General features: G+C 39.6%; 1 protein-coding gene and 1 pseudogene across 1 annotated transcript in view; one reads left to right on the forward strand and one right to left on the reverse strand.

Moving 5' to 3' along the window:
* The window catches only part of LRRC49 (leucine rich repeat containing 49), a 146,087-nt gene that overhangs the window by 24,844 nt on the left and 104,119 nt on the right, over nt 1-17,124 (reverse strand). The window lies entirely within an intron of this gene.
* On the forward strand, nt 539-2,306 carry LOC112301917 (eukaryotic translation initiation factor 4E pseudogene; annotated as a pseudogene).

Consider the following 17,124-nt stretch of genomic DNA (forward strand, 5'->3'; position numbering starts at 1 on the left):
AATCCATTTAATGTATCATGGATATGTTTTCATGTCAATACAAATAGGTTTTCCTAATCTATAAAGTATTCCACTGCCCAGCTGAAAGAAAACCCACATTTTATAAAATCACTATTTCTACAGCAAGAACCATGATACAAAAATATGTTTATAAAACACTTGGGAAGCCCTAAGATAACTCTTAACAATAGTTAATCTCTCAGATGTTAGGTTAAGGGGTTACTTTGGCTTTCTACTTTTGAATACTTCGGTTTTGTCTGAAATTTTGCATGTGTATACTACAATTATAAGCAGTGAAAATAATGAAAATTTCCTCCCCATTTTGAAATAAATGAAAAATATCCACTATTTACTCAATATAATATAATATATATTATACTGTATATAATATATACACACACACACTACTCAATATGATAGTTATTATTTCCAAAGTGGGAGCCATGTCTTGTGTGAAGGTTACCTAAACGATAGCCAGAGACGAAAAGGAAGAGCTCACTGCAATCTCGAAACTCAAACCAAGCTTGGCTTCTGTTCCATGAGTTTCCATGCTGGCACTTCTGCTGTCGTAAGTGCCCTAACTCATTTTAGTACCTTGTTCTCCTCTGCGCTTCTGTGGACGTTCGCACACCCCTCCAGCCCATCAATTCTCACGCTTCATCATAATCACAGGTTTACAATCTCGCTGCCTCTATCAGATAGTGAGTTCCTCGAGGCTAAACATTGTATTTGTTCATCTTTAGCTACCCTAGGGCCTAGTAATGGGCTTTTTACAATATACAGTGAATAAGTGCATTATTAAAGATCTTCACAATATTTATAATGCTGATATTGAGGGATAAAGCTGACAACCATACCCTGTTGGTTTATCACGCTTTACTCGACTGACATAAACTCAGTTCAGGACCACCAGGTAGTTTGCAACACGCCTGTCTACATGATAACAAGCTGAGTAGTAACGTGAGGCATGCAACAAAAAGGCTTGATTTCTGGCAGACTACTGCTTAAGACAACGATTATCACACGACAGTAATCAAACATTCAATGAGCAGCGGCATACGAGTAATCTTAGATGATAATCCTATAAAGGCTGATGATGAAACAAAAACGAGAATTAAGAGTTCCTCATATTGTGCTTTGTACGATAGATCTGTTGACCTATGTAGAGCACATGATCACTTCTGAAATAATAAAGGATAAGAGTTACATCGCACTGCCACTGAAATAAAGAAGGCTCGATGGAAAGAGCGCACAGCCCTGTTACAGCACCGCCCGCCCTGCACGGCAGTTACCGTCTACTTGTCCACTGAACATGGTGACCCTTGAGGGCGTGGACTTGTTCAGTCACAGTGAATGAGCATCTAGCACAGCTCCCAGCACATGCTGTGCTCCGTAATATTTGAGTTAATGCAGTCAGTTGTGAAGTTTTTTATGAATATTTATAGACTCTTATGAAGGATTCCCAACCACTAGCTGTGGTTTGAGCAGAGGGGCAGAATCAGCGATACAGACACAAGCAGGGTCAGCAAGAAGCACTCTCAGGGGAGGCAAAGACAAATAAAGGTCAAGGCAGGAAGAAGAGTTTGGCGTGATGCCTGAAGGCCATGATACCTAGCAAAAGAAGTTTATTTTAATGTAAAAATAATGGGGAGCCAGAGCTATACACCAAAAACATGAATAAATCCTTTGAGAAGTGGTGTGTTTTATATCATATATTTGGAAGTATCTTGCTTTCCTTCGTCCATATGATTGAAAGTTGAAGACTAGAACTACAGGTCAATCTAAGACGGAGACTGCGGAACTGGAAACCACTCCTACTCCTGATATCCCACCTACAGACGAAGAGAAAACAGAAGTTCACCAGAAGTTTGCTAACAGAACAGATGGACACTCTGACTTTTAAAAAATGATAAAAGCAAAACTCGGCCAGCAAACCTTCGGTTTATCTCTAAGTTTGATACTGTTGAAGACTTCTGAGCTCTACAGAACCATAGCCAGTTGTCTAGTACTTTAGTGCCTGGCCGAGCCTACTCACTTTTTAAGGACAGTATTGAGCCTATATGGGAAGGGGAAAAAAGCAGAGGAGGACCAAGGCTAAGTACACTGAACACACAGCTGAGGACAAGGTGATCTCGAGTGCTCTTAGCGAGAGACGCTGCTGCTAAAGGTAGTAAGACAGCGACATGGACTACTGGCTGTGAAAACGGAAGCTGTCACACATGTAGGGGGTACCCAGGGAATGGCTAGGACTTCCTCCAGAGATGACTGGTTATCAGACACAGCTACTAAGAGGGCTCCGCCACTAGAAATAGGTTTGTTGTTTAAGAAGACACCTTCTACGTATTCTCATAGGAGACTGCCTCAGTCAAGATTTGGGAGCTGAACCAAAGCTTCTTCCAAAGGACAGTGGACCGCATTTAAATTTGATTTCCATCTAAATGTTGCCAAGATATAAAAGTCTCATTTGCCTTTGTATTGTATTTCTGTGCTAATTCTTTATTTAATTTTAGCTACAGTGTCTACTTATCCTAATCAAAGAATTATAGTACACATTGTCTCGAAGATCTATAAATGTGTTCCTCGACCACTCTGTAATAGCTTAGTAGAATTACTATTACAAACACATTTTACCCATCTACAATATTAAAGAAGAACTTGGACTTCATCCTGGCCAGGCAGTTCAGTTGGTCGGAGTGTTGTCCCAATACACCAGGGTTGCCAGTTCAATCTCCAGGCAGGGCGCATACAAGAGTCAACCAAGGATACATAAATAAGTGGAACCACAAATCGATGTTCCTCCCTCTCCTTTCCTCTCTCAAATCAATTTTAAAAACCTTGAGGCATAAAAAACAGGCCTTTATTAAAAAGAAGAACTTGTATGTGTATACCTTACAAGAAAGAATTCTATGTTCCATTGCACGTGGGAGCACATCTGGCTGGGTTGAAAGAGTAGGATGCGTGCGGTTTTCTGGCAACCTGTCCTGTTTCACGGCGTTGTCTTTCCTGCACGTTCTTGCTTAGGGCGGCTAGATCTTAATTTATCTGTTCCCCTACGTGATGACATTCGTGATTCTGATTTTGGTTTTCATTTGTTCTGCTTTCGTTTTTCCCTCATGTAACATTGGCGGAGGACCAGGAGTAAGACACAAAGGTGGAATAAACATTAATTTTGTGCCCTCTTTTGGTAATTTTTGGTTTTTTGCAACTACAAAGTTTTGCTACAAATGTATGCATTTCATTTAAATTAGTAATCTATGTTTGTGTGACTTCCTAAATATAATTGTGATTAAAAATGTAACATCATTCTTACATTCCTAATTAGAATCAGTATGTCTGTTTTTGTTTCTCTGTGCTGTATTTTAACACTTTCATCACTTAGGTTATTTTGCTTTGGTTAAGAAATAGCTCAGATAGAAAAGCAGTCCCGTTTACCTTAAGACCATGTGCCAAAATGTATGTGAAACGTGTACAGTGAACCTGGACTTGAGACAACCGGATGTGTACTTTCACTCCCCCATCTCTGCAGAAGGTCTGCACCTCTCTTGCAGCGCGGCCTCTACTGCGCGTTCCGTTCTGTCTTCCGCAGGAACGGCGTAAGGCTGGAGCACTATTTGATGATTGTGTTTATTTCATTTAAAATAAACTGAGTAAGTAGCATCTTACATATGGAATTTTAAAAAGAATATAAACTATAAAATAAAAGTATATTATCAGAAATGGATTATTTATTTTGTTTAATGTTTTGTCAAGGAAACCGCTGGGAAAATAAGTGAAATAATAAGCAGGTGAAGATTCAGCAGAACAGTTATATAGTTACAAACAAAGCAGACCTAACCTCCAATTTATATAGATCAGATATGGACGTTCAGTAAGAACAAATGCCAAGTGACCTAGGCTGTAGACAGGTTCACCCTTCCCAAGAAGAAACAGAGCACCTGTTAAATAAGTCATATACTACTTAATCCCCATCAGTTACTCTCTGAATAAGGCTGGAGTTTAGCCTCTCGCCAATACAGAGCAGAGGAACCTGTTCCTTGGGGAAGGTGTGATCTGATTTCCATAACAAGTAACTTAGAAAAATTTGCTAACCAATGTTTATATGTTGGGGACTGTCCTTTCAGTTTTTCTTGTATGCTTGATAATACGTTCACATCTTTCGATTCGCACATATGTTATTTCATTTATTCACTCATTCATTTATTCACCAAATATTTACTGAAAGCCCATTATATACAGTGGTTCACAGCAAAAAAAATCATCTGTATTGATAAGGACAATCAATATGGACATTATGTACAAGTTTTGGGATATATTAAAACTTCTCTTCACTTTTATTAATTTAATAAACACATGGGATATAATTTCTCAACAGAAATGACCTCAACCTCATCAAACTAATAGGTTAATCTGGAGAGCTTGTTGTGTGTTAGATATTGTGTAAGCACTGGGGATAGAAAACAAATTAAGACATATTTGGCCTTAAGATTGCCCAGTCTAGCTAGAGGATAGAGAGCAAGATAAATATATATATATGTGTATATATATAAACTCTAATATAATATACTTACTGTGAATCATGAATTTTTAAATGATATGCTTTGGGAATACTGAGGAAGGAATGACTGATTCTTCTAGAGGGAAGAAGTCAGGTTTCAAAAGGAGGTAGCATTTGAGCTGGTCCTTGAAAGATAAATAGTAGAATTGCATGAGAAGCAGAGGGAGGAAGCACGAGTTAGGTAAGAAAAACAGAATAAGGAAAGGCGCAGAAGACTACGTATGACGTGGTCAGTCAAGACCAATTTCAATATGGCTGGAACACTGCAACATACAGGAGGGAGCAATAGCTGAAGAAGAAGCTGAAAAGTCCGGTTTTATCCTGTCAGTCTGAAGAGCAGAAAAATATTTCTAAATAAAAAAAAAGTAATAGGACCATATTCAGTGTAAGTTTTTAAGCACCGCCAATGTGCCGTGTATGCAGTTAGGTGCCACTGCGGGGGATACAGTGATGAATGGGATATTTCTCTGGCTTCAAGGCCCTCCCCGAGACAGATGGTGGTCAATTTTGTGGAGGACGTAGGACGGAGAGGCTGGGTGAGCAGAGATGAGGAGGAAGATCAGTGCAATAGTGTGCACTAGACCCTATGAAAACACCAGACGACGGCATGGCATGGTAGAAATGGCATTGGTGAGAAAATCGGACCTTAGTTCAAATTCCAGGTAACCACTGATAAACATAATTTTGGGGGCATGTTATTTAATTTCTTTGCAGTTTCAATTTCCTGGTATGTAAAATAGGGATCATTATTTTTTTCAAAGTTGTCATGGAGATTAGAGATGATATTCTAACAGTACCCCATGCTTAGCTCAATACATTTTAGTGATTATTATTAATAAAAGAGAACATACTTACACTAGATACTTAAGAGAACATAAAGCAGGATGTAGTAGTGGACACGGGGAATGAAGAAGAGGGAGGAATCCAGTGTGATTCAAATGTTTTAGAGCAGATGAGTGGGCCTCGTGGTCCAGTTTTCCACCCCGTCTAGTCTAAATCCATGCTCTCAGAAATGCAGTATTCTCCTAGGAAGGATCTGTGTTTTATAATTTGTTTTCCCACAAAGCCCAATACATTCCCATGGATATGTCCCAACTTAAATATTATTCATATAACAATAGGCAGTGTGCCATCAAATAGGAATTCTCTTCAAGATCATTAGTGGTTAATTCCAAGTCCAAACACTGATTTATTCAACTCAATCTTTATAAGGAAACACTTCAGAAAAATATCCTATGCCTTCTTGATTAGTAAAGGACTCTGAGATAGGGTGATTAATTTATAAGTCTCTACATTTTAAATTCATTTGTAGGTTACAGCCGACATCCGGTATTATCAATGTACTAATTTCAGGTGTACAGCACAGTGACTAGACATTTCTATACCTTACAAAGTGCAGGGTGACTGACTTAGTGCACTACAGCCATGAGCCCCTGAAAATTAGGTTGAATGGCGAGTGCACTCTTAAATGGCTAAATGGGAAAAAGACAGAATTTCAGAGAATTATGTGTTCTTTTGGTGTATTCTGAAAACATCTTTAGGCTTTCCATAACAGGTTAGAACAGAAAGACTTACAATATTTCAGAAGATTCTTTTCCCAATGAATAAGTGGTGCTGATTCCTATATAGTAATGTACTTTATGGATTTTTATTACAATATTTGTAGGTGTGGAAATTCATTTTATGCATTATATTTTATTATAGTAGTACTGGCTAAAATACCACGGTGTTCGTAGACAGGAAATGACCAAAAATAAACCAGCCTCACTGCACGTATCCAAAGTGAGCGAAGAAAACACTGCACCCAGTCCCTCCCCGTTTCTGGCGGGAGACAGAAACCTGCAGCGTGTCATTTTCCTGCAGGGCTGTCCCAGCACCGCGAGCAGTGAAATCACTGATGGGATATAGCAAAGTTTTATGGAATTTCTTCCATATATGTATGTGCCTATAATTTTTTCATGGATACGTGTTTCCAGGCATTTAGTTACACACCCACAAGCCAAAGGTCACAGACATTGTAACACAAGAATTAGCCACCTTTTTGGCATCATGAAATAGCAAGGACTATAAATGGGATTAAGAGTGGAAAAACTATGTAATGTTAAAAACATATCAGAACCCCAAGGAAGAAGCTCGTGGCCCTCTGACCAGCATCCTACCTTCAGAAAGAGACAGGCTTGTGTCATTCAGAAAGATGAAATGTAGTTATGTATTTAAAGACTTACAGGTAATGTAGTAATACAACCTGTAATATTTAAAGCCTTTCACTTTGTACTTTTAGACAGAAGAGCAGACAGACTGAGCGCCCATGTGTGAAGCCCCTCCAAGACCCCATTAAAGTCATCCAAGTGGTATAAACCCACAACGGCACCACGCACAGAGGGGGGCATCTGCAGAAAGGAGTTTCATCACATTTCCGGAAGCTGGAAAGTGAAGAATGTGAGTGACGAAGGAGGACAAAGAAAACCAGAGCTCTGAATATGCAGTGGGGACAAGTACAAAGATGGCGGCCACCTGCCCACTAGAGACCGGAAAGGAAAGAACAGCAGGTGTGGTGGAAGATGGGAGTGGGAAGTGACGCTGACCACAGGGGCCTTAACTGAAGATCTATAAAAGACCCCTACTATCTCCTTCTCCCACTGCCGATCAAAGAGCCAAGCAGAGCAGCGTCGCAGGCCAGTGGGAAAAAGGGAGAATACTGAATAAACGACGCCAGGGCAACTGGCTCTTCCTCTTCCTACAGGGGATACACCACCGCATCGGATTTCAACCTCAGACTTAAAAATCAACTCCAGGTAAAGTAAGTACTAAAAGACGAAAGGCTGAATTTTAAACTTTTAGGTAGACAAAATGAAGCAATATTTTTATAATCTCAGTGTAGTAAAGATTTTTTTCCTAAACACAATCTAAATGGGTAGAGCATAAAAGAAAAAGTATAAACACTGGTTACCTTCAACATGCAAATTGTGATTAAGTCAAAGACATATGTCAAATTGCTCGGGCGGAACACAGAGAACAGTAAGCAGGCCCAGGACCAAAATCTGAGCAGCGCTACTGTCTGGAAGTGGAGAGGCTGGAAGTGGCTGAGGATATGAGAAGGAAACACAGAGAAAAGGAAAAAGTCTACCAGCTATGTGGTATATAACAATAAAGAAATGATGACACGGAATTAGGCTTCAGAAAGATAAACATGAAGTTCAAAGAAACTGGAATGTAGTAAAGGCAGCACAAATTTTGTTGTTCAATTAAGAAAGAAGATAAGCAGTAAGAAACCCCAGAACAAAATATGAATGGAAGGCATGGCTCAAAAATGAAGCGAGCGGAAGTGTGACATGGTTTTGAACAACGTTTGAAGTGGAAGAAAGAGGGGTTGCTGGGATTGCTATGCTCGGATTAGCCTCCCTAGTGGTGTAGGAGGAAGAAAATGAGATACAGTCATAGCAGACTACCCAACTCGCATGTGAAACATAGTTACATAATAGTCACATAACCACAGAAATTTAAACCATATTTACTAGTTTTCAGTCTTTAGAACATACCAACTGGCAAATGTTATGATTATAGAACAAATGTACCTTATCTTAATATTGAAATGTAAAAGTATAGCCCATTGAATATAGCAAAATTATTCAAGTTACAAAGCAGAGAACATGGTACAGTAGGGAACTCTAAAACTCCGCCCCTTCTTAAAAGCACCAAAGAGGCTAGCAAGAACCGTCAGAATCAACTTTTTCAGAACTCTGAAATCTAGCAAAAAAATTATAACCAGCAGAGGAAAGCTTTAAAAAATGCTGAATTTCATTCACGAAGAGAGTTCTGTGGCATTAAAAGATCTGAGAAGAACCTAGGCAAATCACCTCCAACTGTTGAAAAACAAAAAAATCTTGAAATCAGCAAGTGGGAAAAAACTGGTCATGTATGAGGTCATGTATGAGGGATACTCAGTAAGATTAACAGTCAATTTCTCATCAGCAACCACAGAGGCAGAACGGATGCCAATCGAACACTGACAGGAAAAAATCTGTCAATCTAGAATCCTGTATCTAGCAAAACTGTACTTGAAAATAAGGAAGAAATCAGTATATCTGGAGACAAAAGCTGTGAGAATTAATTGGTAGTATGCTTGCCATATAAGAAGTGCACCGTAGCCTGAAATGAGAGGACACTAGACAGCAACTCAAAGCTGTAAGAAGAAATAAAGAATGCTGGAAAGGCCATTACATAGGCAAATGCAAAAGTATGACTGTTATTTGGTTAGTAACTTTTTAAGTATGATTTAATAGACAAATGCATAAAATAATAATTATAAATCTAGCAACCCATTTTGCATTATAATCTCCACCGATAATTCACTATCTCTAAAGTTTTATTTTGTGGCTTCATATATAAACATTACCTGTGTCCTTGATTTAATAGTTTTTAGGACATTAAAAAGGGTCAGGCCAAGATAATGTAACGCTGTCTCTGCAGCACCAGGAACTTACATCAGGAGAAAGTAAATCTTTTACCAGAAATCGTGGCTCCCTCTCCTAACGACTCATCACTGCTCTCCATTTCTTCATTGAACCCATACGTCACTTCCCCCCACGGTCCCCAAACTCTTCCATTATGCTGCTTGCTTCAAAAGCCTCTGACTTTGTGAAACCCCTAATAAAAATTAGGGGTTTCTGAAACTCTTGGCAGTAACTATAAGGCACAATTTTCACAACAGATAACTTCCTCTTGGAATTGATTGCTTGTTTTTGAGGCCATAGAAGTGAAGACTCTGTAATTTTAAGTTATCTTAGAGGGTCACATAATTTTTTGGCCATAAGCTGCTTAAAAAGCTCAGAGTTGGGAAAGTCACGTTAATATTCTGGAATTCACCTACCAGAGATAATTTTGCCAGGAAAAAGAGGCAATTAATGAACAAAGGCTCTTGCAGCCCCGCAGCTGCCCAGACACGTGAAGTCTGGATCGCAAGCAGCCCCGTAGCAAGGGCACAGAACGCACGCTGAGCTTGCAGTGACTGTCACTGGTACACTGTGACCCCAGCCCGCACCTAGCTCCACCATCAGCAACTTCAGTGTCTACAACAACAGCTTCGATAATGTTTTCGCTCCGATGATCTTCCCTCCACTCTTCAACAACCCACTCTCACAGCTGCAGCGACGGCCTCCAAGTGCTCCCAGTGTTTTCATTACTTACGTGCATTCTACCCCTGCAATCTTCAAATTCAAAACCCTACTGACCACAGATTCCTCCTGCTCCAGCTCACTGTTAACCTCATTGCTCCATGGACTTCTCCTTACCAACTTCGTTTAGACTCCCAGTCCCAGGGGTTCTCAATTTTCTTCCAGTCTCTGCTGGCAACCTTCTGTACTTAATTCCTTAAAAATCCAGCTTGGGACATACGGTATATAATTTTTCTCTTTGGGCATTGTACTTAAATGTTTTATTCCTTACCTTTAATCTTTTATTTTCCTATTCTTTACCAGACATTTAGCTTCACTATGGTGATACCTAGCTACGATGTGTTCCTGGAATACTCACTTAATAATTCAAGCTACAATTGCGACACTTTGCCAGCTGGCTCCCTCTGAATACCAAACACCACCTAACGAAATGAAGGGTACACCATGATTTTGAAAGTGATGACTTATTACCTTAAGAATGTCAATCCTTCTGAAATGAGTAACTTAAATGCCATTTGAATAAGATTCTAACATTTCTATTTCAATTAAATAATTTTGAAGTTCATATGCAAGAAAACATGAGAAAATCAAAACACCGAAATGAATAGTGAAAGCAGATTTCCCAGATATTAAAACTTCCTACAAAATTACTATAATTAATATAGTCTGGTATTGACATTAAAACAAATTAAGTAGAATAGTGAAATGGAACAGGAAATCCAGACATACACCAAATATATAGGGGAATTTAATATAAGATGGAAATGGCATTCTCATTTTTAAAAAGAATAGGAATAATAATTAATGACTACTATTATTAGCAAACTGACTAGTCAACTGAAATATAATCAAGTTAGATTATTACTTATACCATATTAAAATATATTTGATATATTATAGGACTAATTTTTAAAACCTTATTAACATTTTAGGATAAAATTTGCAAGATTTATTTGAATAAACTTGGAACTAGGACATTTTAAGATAAAAAATTTTTTTAAAAAGAGATACCATGTAGTATTTCATAAATCTAAAGGATAATATAAAGTTTTAACTTTATAAAGTATTATAGTTCTTACCAAGTAAAATTATATTTTGACATTTAGATGATATTAAATAAAAAAACTCTAGGGCAATATAAAAGTGATATATTTGTTATATAAATTATCACTTAATAAGAATTTATATTCTTGTTGACTGATTTTTTTTTAGCTGAAAGAGCTAAGAAGCTCTAGATGTAAATACCCAAGAAACCTGAAGAAAATACATTGATCCCATAACTAAAAATTTTAAAGTTTGTCTAACTATATGTCACTCTTTAACTCTAGAAAACTTCTAAAATACTATTCTAATGCCTTTTAAATTACTTTATTACATACTTTGTATTTTAAAAGCTTAAAGAACAGTAGCTAAAAATTTGGTGTAAAAAAGCCGTATTATATTTTGGCATGAAATGTGATTCAGAATTTGGTTAAGATAATTAGATAACTGCTTCATCATCTGAAACAGAAATGAAATTTCATCTGGATTTTTGGGTTTATTTAAAAATGATGTATATATTTAAGATTCTCTATTTTTAACCTTTGGCATTTTAATTATGTCTTGGTGTGGGCCTCTTTGCATCCATCTTGTTTGGGACTCTGTGCTTCCTGGAATTGCATGTCTATTTCCTTCACCAAATCAGGGAAATTTTCTTTCATTATTTTTTCAAATGTATTTCCAATTTCTTGTTCTTTCTTTTCATCTGGCGCCCCTATGATGTAAATGTTGGAATGCTTGAAGTTATCCCAGAGGCTGCTTATACAATTCCCCCCCGCCCCTTTTTTTTTGGATTATTTTTTCTTGTTCTTTTTTAAAAATATATATTTTATTGATTATGCTATTAGTTGTCCCACTTTTTTCTCCTCTTTATTCTCTTCCACCCTGTAACTCTCTTCCATCATCATTCCCCCACCGTAGTTCATGTTCGTGGGTCATACGTATTACTTCGTTGGCTTCTCCATTTCCCATACTATTCTTTTTATTTCTTTTTAAGATTTTATTTATTTATTTTTAGACAGAGGGGAAGGGAGGGAGAAAGACAGGGAGAGCAACATCAATGTGTGGTTGCCTCTTGTGCAAACCCTACTGGGGACCTGGCCCACAACCCAGGCATGTGCCCTGACTAGAAATCAAATTGGCGACCCCTTTGGTTCACAGGCCAGTGCTCCATCCACTGAGCCACACCAGCCAGGGCTTCCCATACTATTTTTAACCCCCCGCTGTCTATTCTGTACCTACCAATTATGCTTCTTATTCCCTGTACTTTTCCCCCCATTCTCCCTCTTCCATCTGATAACCCTCCATGTGATCTCCATTTCTGTGAATCTGTTCCTGTTCTAGTTGTTTGCTTAGTTCGTTTTTGTTTTTATAGGTTTGGTTGTTGGTAAGTTGTGAGTTTGTTTCTTGGGTTTTCTATGTAGATAAACATAGTATATATAAACAATGGCAATCTTGTCTCATCTTTTCCAGTCCTTATATTTCTTATTTTCTTTCCACGTGTCATTGCACTGGCCAAGACCTCCATATGTCACTGGAGAGCGGCGGGAATTGTGAGCATCTTCACCTTCTTCCAGACCATAACGGGAATGTGTCTCAATTTCCTCTGTTGAGAGCGATGCTTTCTGTGGGTAGGCGATGACATAACCATCTGCAGTTTCAGGAAGTGCCCTTCTGAGTTTTTCTAAGAATGCTTTATCTCTAATGTGAATTGGACTTTAACAAATGCTTGATCTAAACTGCATCTTCTGAGATGCCCATATTGGTTATTTAGAACAGCGGTCCCCAAGTTTTCTGGTACCAGGAACTGGTTTCATGTAAGATGATTTTTCCACAGATGGAGGTGGGTGAATGGCTTTATAGCCTGCCACCAGATGCAGCTTAATTGTCACTTGCCACCAACTGATTTTTTTTTTTTCAGGGCAAGCATGTGTCCTTTTCTTCCATTTTAAGTATATTTTATTGATTATGCTATTACAGTTGTCCCATTTTTTTCTCCTCTTTATCACCCTCCACCCTGCAACCACTCCCTCCGGCATTCCCCTCCTGCTCTTAGTTCATGTCCATGGATTGTACATGTAAGTTCTTTGGCTTCTTCATTTCCCACAGTATTCCTAACCTCCCCCTGTCTATTTTGTACCTACCATTCATGCTTCTTATTCCCCATACCTTTTCCCCTTCTCTCCCCCTTCCTCCTCCCTGCTAATGTGATCTCCATTTCAATGATTCTGTTCCTGTTCCAGTTGTTTGCTTAGTTTTTTTTTGTTTTTAGGTTCAGTTGATAGTTGTGAGTTTGTTGTCATTTTACTATTCATAGTTTTGATTATCTTCTTTTTCTTAGATAAGTCCCTTTAACATTTCATATAATAAGAGCTTGGTGATGATGAACTCCTTTAACTTGACCTTATCTAGGAAACACTTTGTCTGCCCTTGCATTCTAAATGTTAGCTTTGTTGGATAGAGTCATCTTGGATGTAGGTCCTTGCCTTTCATGACTTGGAATCCTTCTTTCCAGCCCTTCCTACCTGCAAGGTTTCTTTTGAGAAATCAGCTGGTAAGTCTTATGGGCTTTGTAGGTAACTGTCTCCTTTTGTCTTGCTGCTTCTAAGATTCTCTCCTTCTCTTTAATCCTGGGTAATGTAATTATGATGTGCCTTGGTGTGTGCTTCCTTGGGTCCAACTTCTTTGGGACCCTCTGAGCTTCCTGGACTTCCTGGAAGTCTATTTCCTTTGCCAGATTGGGGAAGTTCTCCTTCATTATGTTTTCAAATAAGTTTTCAATTCTTTGTTCTTCCTCTTCTCCTTCTGGCACCCATATGATTCAGATGTTTGAACATTTAAAGATGTCCCAAAGATTCCAAAGCCTCTCCTCATTTTTTTTGAATTCTCATTTCTTTATTCTGTTCTGGCTGTTTATTTCTTCTTTCTGCTCAAAACCATTGATTTGAGTCCCGGTTTCCTTCCCTAAACTGTAGGTTCCCTGTACATTTTCCTTTATTTCACTTTTCATAGCCTTCACTTTTCCCCCTATTTTGTGACTATACTGAGCCATTTCTGTGAGCATCCTGATTACCAGTGTTTTGAACTGCCTATCCATCGCTTAGCTGTATTTTTTCGGTCGCTTTGATCTGTTCTTTCATTTGGGCCATACTTTTTCGTCTTGTTGTGTCTGTTATGTTCTATGGGGCAGAGCCTTAGGTATTTGCCAGGGTGGGACTACCCACATCGTTGCACTGTGGTGCTGTATGTGGGGAAGTGGTATGAGAGGGAACAGTGCCACTTGCTCAGCTCTCAGCCAGCTTTCAGTCACTTCTCCCACTATCCACAAGCAAAGTGGGCCCTTCTGGCGCTGATTCCCAGGTGGGTGGTTTTGTGTATGTTTTAGGACCCTGTGGGTCTTTCCAACAAACTCTCCTGTGAGGCTGGGAGTTTCTTCTGCTGTCTCAACCCCCACAGGCATTTTCAGTCATTGGCTTTGAGGCTTTATTTCCCTGCACTGGAACCCAGGGTTGTGCGGTGTGTCTTTCTCCCCAGTTGTTCCTCCCTGTTTATCTGCTTGCAAATGTGGGACAGTTCACTCCACCAGCTGCTGTCTTGCCTGCCCCAGTCCTCCAGCTGCTGTGGAGTCCTCTCCACCTTGGCTGCCCATCTCCGCCCCTCCTACCAGTCTGGATGAATGTTTCTTCTTTAACTCCTTGGTTGTCGGACTTCCATACAGTTTCACTTTCTGGCAGTTCTGGTTATTTTTTGTTTTTAAATTTCTTGTTGTTCTTTTGGTTGTGCGAAGAGGCAAAGTACAACTACGTACACCTCCGTCTTGGCCTGAAGTCGTCTTCTTGTTGTTCTGATTGGTTGTTTCTTGCTTCCTTATGTTCCCAATCATTTATTTGATTCTTGGCTTCATCCACTCTACTGTTGTTTCCCTATAAGTTGTTCTTTATTCCAATTAGTGTGTCCTTAGTTTCTGACTGGACCTTTTTTATGCTGTTGAGGTCCTCACTAAGTTCCTTGAGCATCCTTATAACCAGTGTTTTGAACTCTGCATCTGAACTCTGCTCACCTCCATTTTGTTTAATTCTTCTGGAGTTTGTTGTCTTTCATTTGTGCCATGTGTCTTTATCTTCTCATTTTGGCAGCTCTCTGTGTTTGTTTTTATGTATTAGGTAGAGCTGCTATGACTCCCTGACTTAGTAGCATGGCCTAATGTAATAGATGTCCTGTAGGGTCCAGTGGCACAGCTTCCCCTATCATTCAGACTGGGTACTCGAGGAACACCCTTTGTGTGGGCTGAGTACACCCTCCTCTTATAGTTGAGCCTTGATTACTGTTGGCAGGTCAATGGAGGGATTTATCCAGGCCAGTCAGTGGCTAGGACTGGCTGTGACCATTGACCACCAACCGCTGCCCTCTGTGGAAGATCAGCTGTGCAGGGGCAGGGTGGTGGTGCTCCAACATGGTCTGTGGTTGTCCACTGGATGCACAGGCTCTGGGGTTTCGAGGGTGGTGAAGGCCATGGTCAGGTTCTGCCCAGGGCCACCCTGCATGAGTTATAAAGAAGTCTGAGATGGCTGCTACTTGTGCTTGGCTTGGAGATTTCTAGGTGAAGCCAAGCTGTGATTCTAGGCTGGCTGCTGCTAGTGCTGGGCCCAGGGCCACTTAGCAAGAGGTATGTGGGCTGAGGGCTTAACTGAGGCCAGCTGTTGCTTGTTTGATAGGATTTAGGAAGTCCTGAAGCTTGAGCCAAGACCAGCCATGCATAGAAAAGTCTCATTTAACAGTGTGGGTGGGCCCATAAATCAGACGGGATGGAGTGTCAGGGAATCTCTGGGATGGGCAAACAATGTTAGCTAGGTTGATGGAGTCTCAGATATGGCTCCCACCTAGTAGTTCTGTGGTTCTGTGGGGGAAGAGCTCAGAAAGGGGACAGTGGCTTCTGCCCACCTTTCTGAATGAAAACTGTCCTCCAGTTCCTGCCTTGATGCCAGACACTTCAATTCCTCCCTGTATGCTTCAGTTACGCCTTTCAAGCTACTACCCTGGTGCCAGAGCTCAGAGAGTAAGTCTGGCATGTGGGATCTTTAAAGGGAACTGGTTGGGACTCCAACAGTTTCTTCCACTGACTCAACCCCTGCTGGGTTTTGCTGCCAGAAGTTATGAGGACTTATCTTCCTGGCACTGAGACCCTGGGCTGGGGGGTCTGGGGTGGGGCTGGGACTCCTCACTCATGAGCTATCCCTCCTGAATTTTTATCTACCATATGTGGATATGAGACCAGCCCAGTCCATGTTTCCACCCCTTCTACCAGTCTGGATGGATGTGGTTTCTTTAAATCCATAGTTGTCAGACTTCCATTCAACTCAATTTCTGACATTCTGAGTGATGGTTGTTCTATATTTTAGTTGTAATTTAGATGTGGTTGTGCAAGGAGGTGAGCTGTGTGTATCTATGCTGCCATCTCGACCGGAAGTTAAAAGCAGTTAGTTACTTACAGGGGAGTTCCCCTAAGACTGTCAGCTGATTTCTCAAAAGAAACTTTGCAGACTAGAAGGGATTGACAAGAAATATTCAAAATCATGAAAACAGGGACCTACAGACAAGATACCCAGGAAAGATATCATTTACAATCAAAGGACAAATAGAGAGCTTCCCGGAAAGGAAAAAAACTAAAGAAGTTCATCATCACCAAAGCATTATAAAAGGATATGTTAAAGGGACTTATTTAATAAAAAGAAGAAGATCAAAACTATGAACAATAAAATGGAAATAAATACATATCCATCAACAACTGAATCTATAAAACCAACTAAGCAAACAAGAAGAACACAGACAGAATCATGGATAAGGAGAGGATTTTGATGGGTGCCAGATGGGAGGAGCATATGGGGGAATGGGTGAAGAGGTGAGGGGATTAAGAAGTACAAACAGGTAGTTACAGAATAGGCATGGGAATATGAAGTACAATATAGGAAATGGAGTAGCCAAAGAACTTATATGCATGATCCATGGACATGAGCAGTGGTGGGAGGATGGCCTGAGGGAGTGGCAGGGTTCTGTGGCAGGGGCAAGGGGGGGAAATCCAGACAACTGTAATAGCATGATCAGAATCATAGCATAAACATAGCATAAAATATAATTAAAAACAGCATAATAGCATAATCAGTGCATAAAATATAATTTAAAAATAAGATTATATACACATATATATTTTAAATTATAAATATACTATATATATTTAGTCTGTTCAGAGAAAGTCCAACCATTATTAATATAATGAGAAACGTTTGCATGACATCAATGTAATCTACCAGCCAAGGAGAGGGGACTGGAATGCACATGAGTGAACAATGACGACTTCAC

Source organism: Desmodus rotundus, chromosome 7 (genome assembly GCF_022682495.2).
Source record: "Desmodus rotundus isolate HL8 chromosome 7, HLdesRot8A.1, whole genome shotgun sequence".
Taxonomy (NCBI): Eukaryota; Metazoa; Chordata; class Mammalia; order Chiroptera; family Phyllostomidae; genus Desmodus; species Desmodus rotundus.